The sequence below is a fragment of the Octopus bimaculoides genome, chromosome 9 (assembly GCF_046866305.1).
Source record: "Octopus bimaculoides isolate indiv1 chromosome 9, ASM4686630v1, whole genome shotgun sequence".
Lineage (NCBI taxonomy): Eukaryota > Metazoa > Mollusca > Cephalopoda > Octopoda > Octopodidae > Octopus > Octopus bimaculoides.
In genome coordinates this window covers 56640363-56648964 of record NC_142936.1, presented here as the reverse complement: position 1 = coordinate 56648964, position 8602 = coordinate 56640363, and the positions used below count along the sequence as shown (strand labels likewise).

At 35.3% G+C, this 8602-nt stretch overlaps 1 protein-coding gene across 18 annotated transcripts in view; it reads left to right on the top strand.

The window, feature by feature from the left end:
• The window catches only part of LOC106867580 (uncharacterized), a 486010-nt gene that overhangs the window by 398563 nt on the left and 78845 nt on the right, over positions 1 to 8602 (top strand). The window lies entirely within an intron of this gene.

Genomic DNA, 8602 nt, shown 5'->3' with positions numbered 1-8602 from the left:
CATCTTTTGTTTACTATATTGATGATAGTTAAGCTTCTGTCTCATAATGTAACATTTCTCATTAGGCTTTTTGCTAAGACAATAGTGAAAGGATTTTTCACCTCTTTGCTAATGAATTAATTACATTAACATTCTTTCTTAATTCTTTGAATGGTGTAATGTCATTTTGGACTCAGTCAACTGAATAAATCTCTGTTCCCTTAATTCATTTTACCGAACTTTTAATTTGTCCTTCAATAATAATAATAAAATAATTAACACGATATAACCACAGCTTTACTGATGCGCCTTTATTTTTGATACGTTAGCTACTCAGCTTTACCCTCGATATTTTGAACGTGACATTTTCCTTTTGGAAATCTCGGGGTATAACCCGCTATCTACAAACTGGGTTGGGAAGAAAACGTTCATCGATGGGCCCCATACTAAACAAAGCGAGATTTATAATATTTGGTAACACTCCTTCGTCTTTATATAATGAAATTTCAGTGTTGTTTCCATCTGGCTCATCGAAAGATTTATGCTTTGTACTGCTTGCAAGTCAGCATATAAATTGACAAGTACTTAGTTACCTTGATGTTTACAACCTTCCTATAATGTAGTTAGATAGGATAACATGTTGAGAGTTAAATGTCTTTGCTAAGACACATTGCTACCCCAGTGGTGACATATGAACCATTGACTCGTAATAGAAGGTAGGTGGCATCAACTTTGGTTTAGCTAGCTGCAATTCTCATAAGTACACAGATTGTGTTTTCTTCATCATCATCATCATCAATTTACGTCTGTTTTTCTATGTTTGCATGGTTGGAGGGGTTTTCTTCAACACGGCATCCATCACTTGTTGCATTCCTTTATCATTTTCATGAAGTTCAGCCTCCTGAAAGCAGCTTTCATTATTTCCTGTCCAGCTCTTCCACTTGTTCCTTCTACATGAATCTTCTGGCACTTCTTTACCTATCTGATTCCTCTTGTACCTAACTTTCTTCTCTCAGCTAATATGCGCCTCATTGTTCATGTCCGCTAGCATTACACATCCAGTGGTTCATGCTTCATTTCCCTCCAACCAACGCATGCTTTGCATTCAGTGCTACCTTACAGCCAAACAGTTTGTGCACAAGCACTGTACAATCCACTCTTGACTCAAAAGAATCCTCTTCTAGCCAGCAGTGGTAATAAGCTACCTGAATTTTCCCTCTGTATTCTCAGTCAGGCTACTATGCTTTCCAAACACTCTTATCTACTGTTGATTAGGTCACCTAGGTAACAGAAGCTATCAACTACTATAGATCTTCCTGAGTATTGCAAAAAATTTATTTTATTGGTTCTCTGACTGCTAACTGCTCTTTTTACATCTGCAGCTCAGTGATTCCTTGTTAATATAATCTTGTTAATATGAATCTATGAAAGATTCCTCTGTGATAGTTTCTTATATTTCTGTTTATACTTAACTCTTGATTGCAGATGTTGGTGTTTTTTGTTGAATAATCTCCAAGCAGCTTAACAAGTACAAGTTTGTATTAGGAATAACAACTGGATATTTAATAGTGATTCCCCAGTTCTACATTTATTTTTAAAAAAAAGACAACTTAATAGGCTGAAAATCTAAATTGACTATGGCTGTTCTTTCTTTAAATTATTGTCTGTTATTGTACACTAAGTCACCATCATTATCCTCAGTATCCTGGGTTTAGTTTAGATCTGATTTTATTGTTTTGCTTATCCAGACTGTGTTTGATTAGAGGTTGAGCTGGATGGACCAGTCGATAAGTTGGTAGGGATGTTTGGTTTGAGCTTGGGAAAGACAGGCCACCTCATAAGCTAATAGAGGTATCTTTATTTGAGAAAGATACTTGTCTGCTATTGTTAGACAAAGTGATTTACGTTGAAACAAGATGACATTTCAACTTTCTTTAGGAAGTCTTGCATATTAGTGAAATTAACGCTACCACAAATGTAGGTATCAAAATGAGCTACTTTTACCTGTAAATTTTACCTGAAACACCTGCAGCTGTAGGTGTGTTACACTGGCTTTCCTTGATGTGTAGCTCTGCCTTATCCCATTGGCATGTAACTGTAGGCACTCCTATACAGTACTTGGCCAAGACAGATACCTGCTCTATCACAATCAAGTTTGTTCTGGCACCTGATCTATCACAGTGCTCTGCAACCAGTATGCCGTGGCACACTAGTGTGCCATGAGACGATGCTAGGCGTGCTGCAGTGTAATCTGAATATAATTTTCTCCCTATACTTTTAGTTATATTTTTAGTTCAGCTGTGTCGCTAAACTTTTAAAAGAATGTAAGTGTACCCCAAGTAAAAAAAGGTTGCAGAGCACTGATCTAACAAAAGTAGATGTATCTGTGGGACCTGCTAAGTTCACCCAGTGTCTTTGAGCTGTTCTTCTTTATCACACTTGGTTGTGCCAAACTTACCATACCGTGGGGCTCTTTTAGAATATCATGCTTTTAGGGTGAGCAAGCAGAGTATATATAAAGTAACTGGTCCACCTGTTCATTGCAGCAGCTAAACCTCACACTCTTGAAACTAGTATTAGGTTCAGTCAAACAGAGCTGAAGTACTGACTGGTACTAATCATCGTCCTCATCATCATCACTATCATTCTCTTCATCCTCACCATCATCATCATCACCACAACCACCATCTTTTCAAAGATAATGCCTCTCGAACACTTAAGAGTCATCATCATCATATTATTTCTGGTTTCCATACTGGTATGTATTGGGCAAGTTGTTAATGTCCAAACCAAGTCTCATTCAGAGTTACTGTCCTTGTAAATAGGCTGGAGGACCATGTCACACTTGTACATTTTATTTTGGTGTAGTTTTGTGGCCAGCTTCCCTTCCTAACACCAACCACTTTACCAAGCATACTGGATGCATTTTATCATGGTATCAACATTAGTGAGGTTCTCTTGCCCTCAGAAAGGTTAAAAAGAGTCCTCTTGGCTCTAAATTGTCTCGACTTGTTCACCAACTACTGTATAAGAGAGAGAGAGAAAGAGAGAGAAAGTGCAAGCACACACGCAATGAAAGAGTGATAGAAAAAGAGTAAGGCTGAGGAAGGTTCTAGCCAATCTCTCTGTTTTTCGGTGGTGGTGGTGGTGGGGGGAGGGGTTAATAAACAAATTCAGTTATTTCTATATTAAATTTACTAATTTCATAATATGATTTATTCTGGAAAAATTGTACTCATTGGTTTACAATAATGTACCACTAAACTGATGGTAGGGTGTGATTTAAGGGAGGCTTGACAGTTGTTTCTTGCACATCAAGCGGTCATGGAAAGCCGATCTCATTGGCATTGTTTTCTTCCTCAATACCACTGCCATGGAAACATAAAATAGGTAGTTTTGCACTTTAGAGAAACAGTACATTAATTGATTTAGTTTTTTTGTTGTTAATAAGCATTTTTGTACTAAAAACTAAAAGTATTATTATTGCTGTTGTTTTACATATATGTATATTGCACATATTAGAGAATAATATAATACTGGATATATGTTTGTGAGTACAAGTGTGTAGCATATTGTTATTGTGTGCTGTGCTGTAATGTTGCTTTGTTGACTACTTAAACCTGGTTTTGATTTCCTGCTGGTTGTAGTATTTCACATCAAAAACATATGAATGTAATGTCAGTCTCTTCCACTATTTAACCTTTATGTTTAAGAAAGTAGTTAGTCTTTCAAGAAATACTTATACTGATACAGACTTTTTAATTTTTTGTATATTATTATTATTATTGTTGTTTTGTTTTTGTAGTCTGGAAAACATTTTTGAATTTAGGAAAATGGATAGAACATAATTAATTGGTCAGTTTTTTTTCTATTTCCTTGTCTGAGCAGATACTTTTATAAAGAGCAATATATTTTAAGTTAATGATTTCAGATTGCATATAGTACATAGTATAACTGAAGTGTCTTCACTGCCAACCACCTCCATACAACTGGTTATTTTAGTTTATTTTGGCTTATTCTTAAAGATTTTTCCACTTTGACAAAAATGGTCAAGTATCTAGTCTGAATAGTTGATATCAACTGCCTGTTGCTTAATGGAGTTTTATTTTTAAATTTTAATTGAAACATGATAACAATACCACCAATAGTATTTATTTTCCAAAATAAAATTTTGGCTTTCATTTGAGAATTTCAGTATAAATCAGCAAAGAACACGTCAGATTCTACAGAGTTTGTTCTGTCATGGAGCCAATTGTTTGTCTGGCTTTGGTTCCTTCAATTCATGACTCAACAGCATACTGCTAAAAGTCATCTGTCTTGTATATGTAAACAGTTTTTGTCTTTCTGGGAATACTTAGGAAGACTTAAGTGAATTCCAAGTTAAGGAGAATACATGACCAGTGAGTGACCTAAGTGACTTGACACTTAGAATTTTTCTTCTCATTTAGAATATTCCCCCAAATCAATAGAATTGAGTCATATTCCCTCTCTCTCCCTTTCTCCCCTTCTCTGTCAGTCAGTCTGTCTGTTTATCTGTCTCTTTCAGGTGTAGACATGTCCCTCATAAAAATTTTTGACATGCAGAATTTAGTGTTTGTTTAAAGGAAAAAGAATAAAGGTTAATTTTACATTCTCTCTGAGCATTGTCCAGTAAACCATCAAATATATTTTGTTTGTGTGTGTGTGTTGTTTAACCAAAATAATTTTTAAAGTCTTTACATGCATATTTGCATAATAATATCACTTCATACTCTGTTGACTGTGATATATACTAAGTCATTAAACTACAACTTGTGTTGTCCATCTTATCTTAATCAAGTTTTCAAAACATGAAAGCTATTTTTTAAAAAGTGTTCTAATGTTGAGGAATAAGACACTCTCTGATTGATATTGAAATAAGATTATAATCTTTCTCACTATTAACCTTATCTTTAAAGTGAATATTTACAATACTTAACAATAAGTGTACATTTACTATAATTTTTAGACTTACACTGTTTCAATCTGTTTGATCCCTTTTTGTCACTGAAACTGGTCTCCAAACCAAGTACAATTGGAAATCAAAGTTATTAAAATTTAGTGTAGATGTAAATATCACGATTGCATATATATATTCCAAAGATGAGGTTGATAGACTAGAAAATTATAACCTTAGTAACAAATCATCTTAGACATTTAGTCATATAATTAATTATTGTGAATATTCTGTAATAAAACTGATGTCACTGATTATCAGTTATATGGATAGGTCTCTGTTTTCACTTTGATTTTTGCCTATGTGGTTTTTATGACTAACCTATCTTTATTGCTCTTTGTTACTGATGGTTTAGTTAAAGTGGGAAAAGGCAGCATCCAAGAACTTTGCAAGGCCTCTCAGACAGCAGGAGATATAGAGAGAGGAAAGAAACCATGCTGTGGTTAATTACTCTGAGATGCCATCCTCTTGTAAAACAATATTTAGAGTAGCTAATGTTTCTTTTGAACTTGTTTAAAGTTATTATTAAATAGCTGTGAATGAGTTGCAATGGACTGCAGCTCAATTTAGGAAGGGTTGATATAATGTTCATTATTGAGCTTTTGGAGGGAATCAACAGCACTTCATTGAATATATGTAGTTTACTTATGAGTATCACATAGAAACGTTTCAAAGTGTATGTGTATACACACACACACACACACACACACACACACACACATGTATATATGAAGACATCACTTGAGTGGTGAACTGAGGTCAAATTAATGATTATTGTGCTTGTTGATATTGGTTCTAAATTTTGATAGAAGGCCAGCAATATCAGGAGAGGTGGGTTGTTGATTACATCAGTCCCAGTACTCGATTGATACTTATTTTATCGACCCTGAAAGGATGAAAGGCAAAGTTGGCCTTGGCAAAATTTGAACTCAGAATGTAAAGACAGAGGAAATGCTCCTAATCATTTTGTCCAACATACTAACCATTCTGCCAGCTTGCTGTCTTAGATATTGGAAGGATATCTGTGTCCAGTGTGGCAAAGAGATGCATAATAATATAACTTTGATTGAAGTCAGTATTTTCTTCAGATTGTACCTTTCAGGAAAAGATGATATAGTTTGTGTTTTATAGAAACGACTGGTCTTGTACAACACCTTTTTAGCCCTACGGTCTTCATTATTACAAGGCCGTTGTGACGAAGTCTTAAATAGTATACAGAAATCAGACAAGTGAATGTCTTGTTTTTATATATAATGATATCAAAAGAGTCTTTCACAAAATATTACATATGTGGTTTGATTTTGTTAAAAAGTATTTTTTACCACTGCACTGGCTACCTTTTTCTAGACCATTGTATGGCTGTGTGGTGAAGAAGTTTGCTTTGTAACTTCATGGTTTCTGGTTCAACCCCACTGCATGTCACCTTTGGCAAGTGTCAGAAGCTGACCAAAGCCTTGTGAGTGGATTTGGTTGATGGAAACTGAAAGTAGCCTCATGTGTGTGTGTGTGTGCATTTATGTTTCCTTGCCTTGACATTGCTATTATGCAAGTAGTGTCCCTTGTTTCCAGTCTTCTATGAACACTTGTCTAGCCATGGGGAAATATTACCTTGGTTGGAAACAGGTGAAGCTTGGCAACAAAAATGGGCATCTGACCAGTGATGTCACAACCCATTTCTATACCTGAGTGAACTGGAGCAACGTGAAATAAAGTGTCTTGCTCAAGAACACAACACAGAGCCTGGTCTGGAAGTCAGACACACCTTCATGATTGTAAGCCTGATGCTACTCTAAACCAGAGACATGCATCTTCACTGTAGTATTAACATTTTAGACTGAATTCAGAAGACCGATATCTTACTGAAAACTTTCAGTCTTTGATCCTCTGTTATATTCTATCTTCTTGTCTCACAAAACAGAGGCCGAATTTCATTCAAAATTAGTTGTTATATGTCTCATCCTTATAACTTCTTATGTTATCAACTTGCAGTTCTATATGTCAGTACTTTCCTCTCTCACTCTTCTCCACTAGCTTATAACTTTGCTCTGGTTTGTTTCTTCATCTTTTCACTATCATCTTTTCAAACATGGTGTTATTTTTTTTGATCATCGTTCAAGGTTTTGATTTGTGGATATAATTTATTGATTTCAAAGCAGACACAGTCCTACATTCTACAGATAGTACTGTGTCACAGTTTTCAAAATGAATGTTTTGATTTTCATGTTTTTCTTTACAAAATGAAACTGCTTTTAAAGTTTCTTTGACAGTCATCAATGGAATTTTTCCTATGTTTATGCTTCATACATACACCTACTTAAAGGCGGAGGTACATGCCCACACATACACAGATGTTTAGTCATTAGACAGTAGACATACTGTGTCTCCATTTTCGAGTATATGATTAACGTTGTTGACTCTGTAGTCAATAACATTAATCCTAGTACTTATTTCATCAGCCTTGGAAGGATATAAAACAAAGTGGACCATGGTGGAGCTTTAATTCAGAATGTAAAGGGTTATAACCAAATATATTAAGGGGTATAAATGTTTCTAGCTTGCATGTGTGTATATAGGTGCAGGCATGGCTGTGAAAGTTTGCTTCCCAACCACATGGTACACTGTGTGGCATCTTGGGCAAGTATCTTTTGCTAAAACCCCGAACTGACCAAAGTCTTGTTAGTGGATTTGGTAGATGGAAACTGAAAGAAGCCTATTGGCCTATTGTGTATGTATATATATATATATATATATATATATATATATATATATATATATATGTGTGTGTGTGTGTGTGTGTGTCTGCGTTTGTCCCTCACACCACCTGACAATCGGTCTTGGTCTGTTTATATCCTCGTAAATTAAAGGTTTGGCAAAAGAGACTGATAGAATAAGTATCAGGCTTAAAAAATAAGTGCTGGGGTTGATTTGTTTGACTAAAAATTCTTCAAAGTGCTGCTCCAGTATGGTCATAGTTGACTGAAGCAAGTAAAAGAAAACATCCACTTTCCATGCTGGCTGGGATAGAATGGTTTGACAGGGAATTGGTGAGCTTCAGGACTGCATCAGCCTCGAATGTCATCTTTGGCATGGTTTCTACAGCTGGCTGCCCTTCAGTTAGGAAGGACACCTGGATGTAGAAACCATGACAACCAATTTACAGAGTGTATTGAGTGTCTTTTTCTTTTTCATGCTACCACCACTAGTGATATTGCTGTGTGAGTGTGTAATAACACTGTGCCTTATTAGATGCTTCTGCTTATTGTCATATGTTAGTGAGCAGACCACATATGAGACACCTAACAGCTGTAAGCATTATAATGACACATCATACCTGTTATATATTTGCTGTGATACCATTGAGTAATTTCACACCAATTATTGTGAAGTTTCAGTTAATTCACATCCTGTATGGCATTGAGAAATATTTTAATTTCCTTCATTTATAACTTCGTTTAATATGCATCTACTCTTTATATTTCTTAATACCTTCATCTACTACATTGTTTCAATACATTTGGATATTTGATGCCTTGGTCAAATCTGTTGTATCAACTTATCTCTTCTAAACTTTTGGAATTTCCTTAGATCTTAAGAGATTAATAGACTTGTTGCTGACCTTGATCTTGATTCCAGCCAGTATTCTCTTAT